Raw genomic sequence first — 14,164 nt, forward strand, 5'->3', positions numbered from 1 at the left:
GAAGCCTATCAGCTTAGAGAAATACAAAGAATGTGTATGTGGTTTTTACATTAGGCAAGGTAACCGTTGTCTCGCGGGTATCTCTACAGGACCGGTGCACGGGGACTTCATGGCTGTCTGGCCACTGCAGCCCGACTCAGCAGCCCTCACCTCGGGGGGTGGACCCCGGGCCAGAGTGGGGCCAGGGTCCCAGGTGCCTTCCAGCCTTGCAGCGGACTCCCTGTTCACCCTTTCTTTCCTCACTCAGCCTAAGTGTGATTAGGTACAAATGATGATGTAAACTTGAAAATGTCTCTCTGTTCTAGGCTTTTGGTGGAGCTATGAATGTATCATTCTCATCTTTCAGTAGAATGAGTTCTAAAAGGGACATACAGTCCCGAGTGCTCTGAGAGAGATGGCTGGGGCGTCTCGATCTTGTGAGAGATGCGTGAGGGGCTATGCCCTGGTCTGGGGGGCTGTGGGAAAAGAGTGTCAGGCACTGGACAACAGACCCTTACTGGCCACAGCTGGACGTCCCAGATCACGGAGCCGGCAGGTCCAGGGTCTGGCGCGTTCTCCTCCCGCGTGCTCGTTGGGGTCTTCTGGCTGGTCCTCACGTGGAGGTGAGACTCCGTGGGGTCTCTCTAATGCGGGCACTGAGCCCACTCCGGAGGGCTCCGTGTCACGACCCAGCCGTCGCTCCCAGTGTGAGATTTCACACGGGAATCCCGGAGCACCACACACGTCCAGCTGTTAGCACACCACAGAGATCAGGTCGGAGGCGTCCCGGCAGCACAGCAGAACGGTCAGCCTGTGCAGAAGACGGCTGTGGATGTGGGCAGGGCTCAGGGGTACGACGAGCACAGCACGACGGTCGGGAGTATCCAGGGGACCCACCGGAGGACAGTCCGCTTCGCTGTAAGCCATCCCTTCGTGACCTGTGGTGGCATTTGCCCAACATAAGCTCAGTAGGAGGAGTCAGGGTATCAAAGACAGAGGGGCGTCTCGAATCGTTTGTAGAGAGAGGATATTCTCCCAGAGAACCGACAGCTTGCTCATCAAGATAGGACAGGGAGGACAGTGTGTCTCAGATTTTTCTGGAAATGACTTCCATCGTCACCACTGGTGGTCACGCCGCGGTCCTGCTGGCTAACGTGACTGTTCATGCTGGACCTAGATCAGGCATGTTCGTCCCCAGGGTACCACAGGCTCCGCGATTTGCTGGAAAACTTACAGGACCGAAGCACGGTGACACCCATGGCCTTGTTTTTCACAGCAAAGGACGTGACATAAAATCAGCAAAGGGAGAAGACTCGTGGACCGCAGCTCAGCAGGCTTGGCTGGAGCGCCCGATGCCAGATGCAGCTGTCCTGCAGGACTGCACGGGGCACACCGTTTCCCCGCGATGGCAGGTGACACGTTTCAAGTGCTGCCAACGGGGATGCTCACGCTAGCCTGGGTGTCCTGGGGGTCCATCACGTAGGCCGCAGCACCTCTGTGACTGACCTCCGTGACTGGACTCCGCAGCCCTGGGTGGCCAGTAGGTATCCGCCACCGGTCTTATCCCCGTGCCCACTGTCTCAACAGACCGGTCAACGTGGGTCCGGGCCTCGGCCTCACGGAAACGCCCCATCAAACGGAGCATCCCTGAAGCTCAGTGCCCAGACGCTGTCCGAGGGCTGGAGTGGAAACTGACTCTGGAATCTCCCGGATTTGCCCAGCCCAGGCCTGTGGAGTTAACGCTTCCCTCCCTCAACGCACATGGCACCGTAAGGTAGAGACCCAGCCTCTGGCAAACGTGTCCCAGCTCCTAAGAAGGATACGGCCAACTCTCAGCCCGAGCGTGTAAGATCCGAAATGCCGTGAGGCCTGATTGTGAGACTGTGGTGAGTAGGATCAAGAAATCGGCTTCCAAAACAAGGAACGGGGCATGTAAGAGCTCTGAGGATAACAAAACGTCCCCACGCATTTGTATGAACTCGAGGAGGCAGCTGCAACCAGCCGGCACTGAAGAAGGAAAGGCACCAGGCACATGCACCGCTAAGGGGGGAAAACGGGCGTACGTAGCAACCAAGTCAAAGGAAAGAAACATGAGGAACCCCAGAATCCAGAAGTTACAAGCAAAGCAAAGGACCGGCATTTTCCTGTTGAAATATCAGGCTAAGACACACGCGAGAGATTTATGAGTGTGGGCAGGAAGGCCATGGCTGTGCACACTAACCACGCAGTATGTAGGACTGAGTCGAGAATGGTGAATTCAGAAAAACATTCAATCTCATCTTCACAGCAGGTGGCCACCCACAGCCACAAAACGGAGATTTGTAATGAATAATGACTGCAACCAGCTTTGTATTTGTATAACAAGCTTGGGGTTTTTTCCCCTACATCCTTTAGCAATGTGCACCTTAATATAAAGACACGTGTATCCTATTGTCGGTCTTTTCTTGATCTCTTTCTATTTTTCTCATAATACATTCAAGCAAATTAAATTTGATCCTAGAAACACCCTTGTAGAGTATGATCCCATGTTTATTAAGGTATGTTTACTTCTCTGTTTTTCTTTCTTTCTGTTTCTCTTCCTATTGCTCTAACCCGTGTGTCTGGAAATATGCTGACAGGGTGATCTTACTGGTAAGGTTTTGCTTTTATCTTTGTATTTTCCTACATGGCTTGCATGTATATACATATTTAATGCTGATGCGGTCCGTTCTCATATTCATTCCTTTCCAGATTATAGGGGACGCTCAAGGGTTGAGTGTGGGAGGGAGATTTCTCTCACTTCGGATGCATCTGAAAAACTTGCCCATTCTTTCTTGTTCTGAGTTTTTCCATTCAACTACCAGGTTAAACACCATTTTGCAGAGGGTGACTATCTGTCAACAGGATTTGTAGTGTGTCACAAAATGCTACTTTCATACAAGCTTTTGCATATTATATCTTTTTTTATGATAAATGTGTCAAAAATAATTTCATTTATGGTAGGCACAGAATCCAATTCCTTAGGTGAGTCGTAGTGCCCGATGAAATCCTCCGGAACGCAGGGATGGCACACCACTTCCATTCTCCCGGTGGAATGAAGAACATGAACAGCAACATAACAATTTAAATGCAATTTTGTTTTTTAATCACATTATTATTGAGCATATAATGAAAAATAAAGTATTCCAAGTGGAATAGCTTTATCAGTTCCAACGCCTGCCTCAAGGCTAGATACGGCATTCCCTAATCAGCAAGCTGGGTAATGAAATTTCTAGACATCTGTGTTTATAATCAGATTACCTCACCATCACTCTGGGTCGAGAAGATATTATTTCAACGCTTGGTATACATTTGTATTTACTATCTTTTCATCACTCATTTTAGTCCCTTTTCTGAACACATAAAATTTCTATGCATATTCTCACTGTTTATGGGGTAAGATAATTAGTTAAAAATGTCCTGAGTCTTCACAGCAGTCTGTAAGCTGCCATCGTTTTTCTCTATGTTAAATCACTTTATAAAACCTTGATACAAAATACAAAATGTGGTTCAGCCGTAACTGAATGTAGCTTAACCAATAATGGAGCCCTCGATTTTGTAACGCAGTCATTCACACTCACGGGGTCTGTCTGCTCCTGGCTTTTCTATGCTGATTCAAAATAAAATACGGCACCAGGAGTGGCTCACAGGGTTTGCACCGGTCTTCGGGCACTGTCTGTCTCCCTGGCTAACTTCCTGTTTCCTGGCCCAGCTGAGTCCCAGGTCCGGGTGCAGGGGGAGGGTTTGGGTCCACCTTCAGAGATAGACTCCTTCTAATCTGGCCTCTGGAAGACAACAAAAGGGACTTTCCTGCAGTAACGGTTCTCAGGCAAGATGCGACGAGGGCATAACCAACTTTTATTCTTGGCCCTTGGACCTCCAGTTCACCCACCCAGCGTCTGAGTCATTGCCGTAATGTGCTGTGAAGACCCTGTTTTCTGGTAATTAGAAAACAGGACATTTACGGCTCCTTGTTGCTTTGTTTTAGTCAGTGACTCCTAGGTTTACCTCTTGTTCTCTTTCCAGGAAAAAAAAAAAAAAAACAAAATAAAACAAAAAAACCAGTCCAGGCTTGACCAGCCTGCATATGACATGACTAAAAACAGCTTTAGTTTCTTATTTTCCATGTTGCCACGAAATCAGACTTTAAATACATATCACAAGAGATGAGGACACACATCAGCTGGGACAAACAGTACTGGAGATATTGGGCCCTCCCGAGGATACAAAAAGAAACAGACGCCGTTCTTGTTGACCCCGGCTCTATAACACACTGTGTCCCCTCGAAAGTTGAGGGTGAGCTTGTGAATTGGTTCCTTATCACGCCAGCACGGACGCCACTGGCCGAGAGCAAGCCGGGTTTTCAGGAGCTCCTGAAGATGACTCTGTCAGGCCAGCCTGGGGCTCCGTGCACGGGGGCTCGCAGCCTGCCAGCAGAGCGCACCTGTTCCCTTCCAGGGGCTGAGGTGGGCTTCGATCCGCAGGTCTGCACGATCTGGATCGTCCCACCCTCATCGGCGCTCAGGATTGCCCCGCTCTGCCGGCTGCACCCATTCTCCACGCAGCATCCCAACGTCCCACAAGCTTCCACTAACTTAAGGACAGGCTGCGTGCAACATTGCGTAACTTCCTCAACAAGACGCCCATTTGTGCAGAACCTCTCTTATATTTTTAGATATTTTAGGCATACAAAGAAGGTAAGTAGCATTATAATAAATGGCCAAGGACTACTTCTTATGTTCTGATGTAAGTGATTATTCTGCCATCTACGTTCTAGATTTCTTTTAAAAAAATAAACCTAACAGCTATGTCCCTGTATTTCTCCAGTATCCTCTTCTGTTTTCTTCCTATCTTGACCTTTCCTGAATACTTTAAAATAATCTACTTATATACAGAACCATAACATACGCAGAACTGATTTTAGTGTATCCAGTCAGTGATAGACTGGTGTGTCCTTCTTGCTATGGACCGAGGGTCTGTGCCCCCCGAAATTCATACATCAAGGCCCTACACCCTAATGTGGTGGTGTCTGAAGGTGGGGCATGTGCGAAATGACTAGGGTTAGATAAGGTCAGCAGGGGGGCGCTGCCCCTGTGATGGGACTTGTGTCCTTACAAGAAGGGAACAGAGCCCTCTCTCCGCCACGTGAGGACAGGAGAAGAGGGCCATCTGCGTTGAGGACGAGCCCTCACCAGACACAGCATTGGCTGCTGCCTTGACTTTGGACTTCCAGCCTGAGAAATAAATGCCTCTGGTTTAAGCCATCCGGTCCATGGTGCTGCGTTGTGGAGGCTGAGTGCTGCTTCTGGGATGTGGGAACCTTCTGCAATTTGCTTTTCTTCCTCAACTTCTGTCTGATACTTAGTCACAGCAAATCGTCTACCTTAGGCTCATTTATGCGAACTACCGAGTACAGGGCAGCACTACTGATGTGTTCTCCTGTCAATAACATTCCTTAAATGTTTCTCATGGCATGGGTGCCTTCATCTCTCCAGGAGTAACACCGAGAAGTGGATCTTCAAACAGAGCAGATACTTACGAACATTAATCCAAACTTCTGTGGGCAGGTCTGACTCGCGGCAAACGGGCACACGATTTCCTCTTGCTAAAAACAATAGATATTTAGAACTAACAAACCCTTTATTTTGATTTGCGATGCCTTGGCTGTTGCCCTGTATCTAACTTCCCTCTGAGTTTGCTGTTCACTGCGTGTCAATCAGGTCGAGATGACTGTCATGTTGGGGGGAGTATAACTTACCCTTTTCGAAGGCCCTTTTCACATCCTTTGACATTCTTCTCCTATCACTTTACTAGTCTTGTTTGTTCGTTTTTAGATCCGTGTGAATTCCAGACTGGACCCTCGCCCGTTGTCAGTAAAGTACGAGGAAATTATCATTGTCCACAATGGGGTTCATATTCTCACCATGTCCCGCAGCTCAGACATTGAAAAATTCACTAGAAATAATTTTATCCTCTTTTTATTTTTATTTGTCCATGTTATGTCATGTTTAAGAAATCCTTCTCTCCGGTTGAGCAAGCTCCCTACCACGTTATTTTCAGAACTGTGTTGGTATTATTGGTCTTCTGTTTTTCCCTATAAGTTTGGGAATAGACTCAGATGGACCAAATCTTCCCAAGGTTCCTGACTATGTCTGAATTTAGTCTATAAATCAAATTCAGAAGGACCATCACTTCTCTGAAATGGAGCTTTCCTGGACATGCCTGTCCTCTATGCCTTCATTAGCTCCACACCGACATTTCTCAGTGACGTGTTTATAACCCTATAGGAACCACACATGTTTCCCTTTATGTGTAATTGATACGTATCAGACTTTCCATCCTTTGTAAATCGTATCTTTTTTTCTATTTCCACCACCATTTAGAATTAAAATTCTGTGGATGACATGTGGGCATCCCACTTATTTTTCACTTCAATTGTGTATCAAAACATTGACTCTACAACATTTTCCTGACTCGCCTGTACAGTGTATTTAAGTGGTCCAGGAAAACCATCTCGTATTTGTTAAAAAGTAGCAACTTTTTCTTTCTTTTCAGTCCTCATATGTGATTACTGTATCACATCTGTGTCTATTTTCAAATTTGCATCTTGCCTGTTCTTATGTATCTTATTTTACTGTCCCCTTCCCCGTTGTACTCATCTGTTTCTGCATTAAAAATTAGTAGGTGGAAGCCACTTCCATGTCTCATCTCAGTGCCCTGGGTCTGCATCCAGAAATGACTTAGTTGGGTGGTTCTGGCCCAGGATCTCTCAGGCATCTGAGATGCAGATCCAGCCCCCCGGGTGGGGGGGTATACCCGGCATGCATTTATCGACTAGCTGAATGAACAAATCAGCAGTCCTCTGTGTATACAGACGGTGCATACTACGATCCTTGTTTTTGAAAACAAGTACGTCGATTGACAGTGATGTGAAATATCCCACCTCCAGTTTCAAACCTCTGGTCGGATGTACCTCCTGGTTTGCAGTCAATTTACACTCTACTCCTTAGGAGCAGGAGGTGGGAGGCTAAGGAACTACACTAACAGTCACCCTCTTTTCTTAGTGACACCCTTGGGGTACTGCAAATTCTCGATTCAAGTTGCTCCTGTTCTGGTCCCTGCCGGGAAGGATTCCCAGCAGAAGGATGCGAGTGAAGGTATGGGGAAGCACAGGAATTTGGGAGCATAAAGCTTGGGGAAAAGAGAAGCAAAGACAGAATGCTGAGGGGATGGGTTTCCAAGGGACAGCAGAGGACGGAGACACCAGCTGGTGGTCATGGCCAAAGATGCACTCTGCCGCTGGTCCTCGGTGCCCAGGAACTGCCCGGTACCTGCCAGTCACATCCAAGTGTCGCACAGACCTGAACCCCCTTTCCCTACAGCGACACCAACCTATCCTAGTGATCCCACATATTTGGGATTTCAAGTCAATCAAGGATTCCACCAACTGATCGTTTCCATGCACATGAAAACTAGGGAATTCCTTCTTCGGATTGTTTTGCCTTTGCAAAATTGGTTATTAATTGGGAGTAAAAGTTTTCAATGCCATGTTTTATTCATGTGTTTGCTTGTCTCCTTAAATCACAATGGATAGAAAATCCAAGCAATGCTTTGTGAAGTGCTCATTTTGCTGCTTCAGCTTCTAACCTCTATCCATAAAATAAATATACCTGGTAGCGTGTGCCCTTATCATCTGGCGCAGGTACATTTTATTTAAAGAAAACTTGTGGTTGACAATTATTTTCTTAGAAAAAAATGGAGGGAAGGGGAACATGAATATTTAGGCACTGAAAAGAGCAGAGAACCAGTAGGGCAGTCTTTCTTTTGCTTAGTGAAGTCGATTCAACATAGAACATTATTTCCCCCAAATGTCAAAGATATATATGTCTAGGACACTAAATACCTCGATTTACTTATAATATACATTTTCCAACTGAAACACTAGAAAATAAATTTTGTTCTGGCTAGATATACATTGTTAAAACCCCCTTATATGTAAGTAAGCAATCTGATTTACTTTTTCAATGCCATTCCTTTGAGATAACTGTCAATATAAAATGGTAAATTTAGCCAAAGTCTCTTTTAAAGAAGTTTATTTTGGGGGGCGCCTGGGTGGCTCAGTGGGTTAAAGCCTCTGCCTTCGGCTCAGGTCATGATCTCAGGGTCCTGGGATCGAGCCCCGCATTGGACTCTCTGCTCAGCAGGGAGCCTGCTTCCCTTCCTCTCTCTCTCTCTCTTTCTCTGCCTACTTGTGATCTCTGTCTGTCAAATAAATAAAAATAAAAAATAAAATCTTTAAAAAAATAATTTTATTTTTAAATAATTTTAAATTATTTAAATTTAAATTTAAATAAATTATTTTATTTTATTTTATTTAAAAATAAAATTATTTTTCTTTAAAAATTTTATTTTTAGTGGCACCGTGGCTTACTACGCCTTTTACACACATGACTTGGCACTCCTGAATTACTGCAATTATGAAAATTCCCGTTTTTGGTTATATCTGCCCCAGACAGGTGAGGCACAATGATTTAGCAATTTGAGCAGATTCTGTTCAACAGCAAGATGTTAGGCGAAGGACAAGCCTCCAGTGATCGATGATTTTCCTTCTCTATCTGAGAGCCCCTCATTGGTGCTTTGTTCATTCTACAGCTCATAGTGTAAAAGTGTCTTTGCACCCGGTTCATCGGTCACAGGAAGAATGGGAGGAACCAGTCATGGGATGCAGAACCATTTCTCTGCAAAGTTACGCTATGCTTCCTAATTCCAAAACATATTTATCAGCTCCTGGAATAATAAGATGAGACAATTTGCATTACTTTATCAGTTTTATCTAAATAATGCTTACTGAATGCTTGAGTTTCTTTGAAAGCTGTATTACTTCTAAGCCAAGAGATTTCTCTGTATAAATCTACCACATGGATGTTATAGTAATGTCAGCTTCTGGCAGGAGGAGAGGAGAGGTTATGAAAATGGAAAACCCAGATCTTTCTGAATAAATGATGCCTGTTTGATGTAAACAGAATCTCTCTCTCTCTCTTTCATTTCTATCTCCTCATCTCTGGCCTCTTTAAGCACAGCTTAGCTTTTGAGGTGGTTTAATATTCTTATTAGGGTAGTAATTCCTCTACTGGAAATGTAAGTTAAACTCAGTTGAAAAAAGCCCAACCCTCAGATGTGCTGAGTAACATTCCAGACACTAAAACGAAGAGGTTACCCATATTTATACGTATTCCGTGGGGTGTCAACAAAGACGGGTAGGTACACAGTCTGTCCTGACCCAGCTAAGTTGTGTTCTTCCAGAGTCTGGACACTGTGCTGCGGAGGACAGCTGGGGACCGGGACACTTGCTAAAGCTTAATTTGCGGAAGAAGTTCCTTGTTCTAAATAAAATGCAAAAAGGTTGTGTAAGAGACAGTGCAGTGACTCAGTAACAGTGTGGCTTCTGGGATGTCCCTGTGATCGCCAGTCCCCGTGTCTGTGACAGGGGAGCTAAGAAAGCTGGCCTGGGGTCTTCAGGGGGAAGGAGCTTGATGAAGTCAGACGGGATTTAATGGGTTAGACTGTGGCTAACGTTATTAACAACACCTTACAAATTTTTGTATTTTAATGACAAAAGCATGTCACATTGTATCACAAAATTTACATCATAATCGTCTCAATTGAGAATATAAATAAAAATTTGTCTAACAAAGCCCACCAAAGTTTCTCCAAGGGTTGCCTTGCTTCTCTGTGTTAACAGATGTGTAATTTCAGATGTTATGGAGATCCAAAATTTTGAACCTCTAGAAACTCACTAACGGTCACTTGAACAACAACTATTAGATAATAATATAATATTCAGAGTAACAAAAAGAACCCTCTCAGGGTAGGAACATTGCCATGGGGAAGAGACTATAAGCCTTTCTTTCCTTGAGGCATTTGTAATTAATATTTAGTATCAGTGACCCTGTTGGTTTCAAGCTATCTAAGTTGAAAATGTCTCAATTTCCCAGGCCTCATAATTAGTCCCCACAAATAAAACATATGTGGGAGGTTGTGGGGAGAACGGAAGATAGAAAGTCAATGGTCTTGGCATGATGGACGGATCTTGCCACCTTGTGTGTGGTTTCGTCCCTTGTTGGTTCCGACTGAGGAACCACTGTTACAGCGGTTCTACGATGCGTCCGACAGACCGACATAGACCAGGTACCGGTACTGAGACTAAGAACCTGTGGAAGGTGCTTATCCCATCTGCAGGATCCCAGAAGGGCTCCCATCCAATGGAACTGATGTCCCAAGGGTCCAAACTTGAAAGCCCAGAAACTTAATACTGGTGCTGCTCCGCCTTTTATTAAGTATCAGGGATTTAAAGGAGAGTCTTTCTCTCTTTTTTTAAAGATTTTATCCATTTATTTGTCAGAGAGAGAGAGCACAAGCAGGGGGAGCAGCAGAGGGAGAGGGAGAAGTGGACTCTCCACTGAGCAGGGAGCCTGATTCAGGACTCGAACCCAGGACACCAGGATCATGACCTGAGCCGAAGGCAGACGTTTATCCCACTGAGCCACCCAGGCATCCAAAGTGGAGTCTTTCAAATAAGACCCAGGAATCGTGAATGACAATCTGAGACACGGCCAACTTACTGCCAACTGCCTGCAGGATTCAGCCGTAGGAAATCAGTTTATTTCTAATTAAGAGAAGTTCACACCCTTACAGCACAAATGCAAGGCAAGCTCTTTCCTATCTGCCTGTGTGAATTTGGAACTCATTCCTTGGCTTTGATTGGGAGGTCAAGAAAAGATCTCAGTGACAATTCAAGAGAATTTATTATTCTATGGTAATAGATTCAGCTGGGGTAAATCAATTTCTGCATATGCAAAATCCAAGCTGGTTTTTCTCATAAAGAGGTAAGAATTACAACATCTGTAGTACAGACAATTTCTCCGAATAACATTATTAGGTGTGCTACAATTGGAGTTGTCAGCGTTTTTCTGCCACTGAAGCATGCCGTGATTAACTACATAACTCTTCCTCACATCACCTAAATTACCGTTAAATGTTCCCTCCGCGCTATCACTCTGGAAAACATTGCGACTTGAATCCGTGAGAATGGCAGTGTTATTACTCAGACGAATGCTACCTGCAAGCGAATGTAGGAAGTCACTGTTACACAAAATAAAGCCTCCGGAGCTTTCAGATATTCTGGACAATCTGGGAATTTCTATTAACCTCTCACGATTTCCAGCTAAACGAACACCAGAGACAGATGATTGGTTTCTGAGTACTGCTCTTCGGTTGACATAGATAGCTGGGTATAATCTACCAGAAGTTACGGTATAGAGAATTGTGACTTTTTGTGTGAAATTATTTCAGAGGTGGACTCTGCTTCCTACTTTTACCAGACCTCAAATACTGAGATTTCATTCAGTTCGGCGTATCGTGTGTCGTGGTGTGTGTTGAATTTCTCCAAATGTACAGCCCTGTCTGGTAACAAGTATGCCCTCGCTTTGCACACACAGTACCCTCCGGGGACAAGACATTCAGAGTAGCAAAGAGAACGCTGTTGAGTGCCTCTATCCGGGTAGGGGAAGAGTAGAGAGACTGGGTTTTTCTTCCCACGCAGGGTGTGCTAGGAAAAAGAAGGAAGAGAGGTCATAGAACAAGCTCAGAGATGATGGAACACTTCTTATCGGCGGTCACCGGCTGGCTACGTGGGATCTACTAATCCCGTGACAGAGACAAATGTCCCATCCCTACAGTACTGTTCTCACCAAGCAGTGCCATCAACAGGGTGGGAACATGCGCAGTCTTGCTCTTGGGAATTCACAAAAGCGAGCAAAAATCGTCAGATAGGTGTGGAAGGAAATGAGGAAAATCAGGAACTTGAGGACGTGTACCTGAGTATTTATTACTGGGTTTCTATACTGCCATTTCCAAACATCTTACAAATTATCTTTTCCAAGCAATTTTTTAATGCAAAAGTAATGATATATTCACAGGAAGTGACAAAGAAATGTTCAGAGCCGTCCTGTGCACGCTTTGCCCAGACGCTGCATCATGACGGTGAGGACGTCGATGGTGACTGTTGTGCGTAATGGCGGAGCAAGACCAAGACCGGGAAATGACAGGCAGCCTGTACAAAAGTGTTGGGGGAGGACGTTGTTGCCTTGTTCTTCACTGCAGAGGGAAAGAGTTCAGGCTCTCACGGTTAGATATGATGTCAGCTCTTGGTTACTACAGATTACCGTTATCAAGCTGAGAAAGTCCCTCTGTCTTCTCTGTCTCCAGAGTTTGTGTTGAAAGCGCCGAGCTCTGTCAAACACGCGTTCTGCTCTGAATAATAAAATCATAGGACTTTTCTTTTTTGGATGTCGATACGATGAATTAAATAGATTGACTTTGAAACACTGAAGCAATCCGTTCACCTGGAGCATGTCGTCCAGGAGACTCGATCCAGGACAATCCGGTTGTGTTTGTTGGGCTTTATTCTGTCCAGCTTCAGGACAGCTGTCGGTCTGTAGAACTGCTTTGTTCGTTTAGTTCCGAAGGGTCTGTACTGTTAGCCTCAGGGGAATACTGGCCTCTTGACGTGATCACGGGAACTATCCCTCCATCTAACAGTTTCTGGAAGACATTGCGTAAGTCACTGTTTGTTTTTCTGGTTGCAGGGTCTGGTAACAGGATCCAGCCAGAGCATCTGAGCTTGGACAGTGGCCTCAGGACCCACACCTTCTTGGTCCATTGCACAACCGTACGTACTCAAGTGTAGCTTTGACTGTCAACGTAGTGAAATATTGGAATTTATTTTATAAAAAATCCCCAAGAATATTTCTTTTTTTAAAGAGGATAGTGTACGCTTGCGTTCAATCCCCTGTAATTAACCTTCACGAAAGTCATACAAAGCACAGGGAAAGAGCAGCGGTGATGTTGTTAGACTCTAGCGCACAGAGGCTCGAGTAACAAGGGGAGCAACCACTGTGAGAAAGAGAAAGAATCCACGGAACCTTAGCGTGTCCATGGGGCCAGCGGGAGCTCTGGAAACACTGCAAAGCATGAGACATTCCTTTAGAGATGATGCAAAGTCGCCCTGATGACAGAAATTAGCTTCATTAAGAAAGCTTGACGAAGAAACTTACTGTTTTCTCCTTCTCTGCAAATCTTTTTATGTTTTCATTTTAATAGCATGGATATCATTTGAGCAGACATTTGTGTTTTATCTGGCAGGGCTTCATTCCTTTGTTATGAACTTTTGATATATAAGAAAAGGATTTATTTAGCCTAAAAATGCTTCCCAATTATATTTTATATATATTGTTGTATTACATGCATTTATGTTTACCATATAAATATATAACATATAGGTTTTTATAGACAATAACTATCCATATGGTTTCTGTTTACTGGACATTTACTTCCATTGCATAAGCAAGGGCCGGGGGTCTTCTGAACTCTGCGCCCTCCCCGTCCTTCTAACTCTGCTGAGGTGTGGCTGGGCTCTGGTGAGTTTGGACCAGGTACAGAAAAGCATCAGCGGCAGCAGGGAGGGTTGCAGTGTAAAGGCGAGAGGCTGCAGTTTAGAATTCTCTTGAAGATTCCCATGTCGCGTTCATTTATCTGTCATTGCAAGGGGTTGTGAAAGCTACAAGGACAGGCTCCCTCGGGCACTTTTCCCTAATGTGTCAGTTAAACCTGTTCCATTTTAATTAATAGTGGCTGTTGTTGCAAAAAGTTGATGAGAGATTTAGACTCCATTTCCAAAACTTGGAGGAACTCTCGAGGTAACTTATTCCAACCTTCTCTTCACTCTCATTTACACGTAATTCACAACTACTATCCTTCCATCTGCAAAACGCTGTTTTTTTCTCCTCTGCTCTTTGTCTTGATGGTATTTCCAAGAACATAGGGAATGTCCTCCTGGTTCCTGGTTTGCATCTCTCCATGACTGGACCACTTCCCGGCAGTCCATGGGGAATGCAAGCAAAGCCCCCTTGGGTGCTATGGAGTCTTATTTGAGGTCTGGGCCATTTAGGAAAAGGAATCTGGAACAAAACAGAGAAACTTAGAAGAAGAAAAAAAAGCAATGGTGTATAACCATTTTAACATTAATTTTGTGGAGGCACTAATGGTTTCTGAGCAGATCAGAGGTCTCTGTGATCTAGTCTAAACCATAGGATGGGATTTTCCCACA

Source organism: Meles meles, chromosome 2, assembly GCF_922984935.1.
Source record: "Meles meles chromosome 2, mMelMel3.1 paternal haplotype, whole genome shotgun sequence".
Taxonomy (NCBI): Eukaryota; Metazoa; Chordata; class Mammalia; order Carnivora; family Mustelidae; genus Meles; species Meles meles.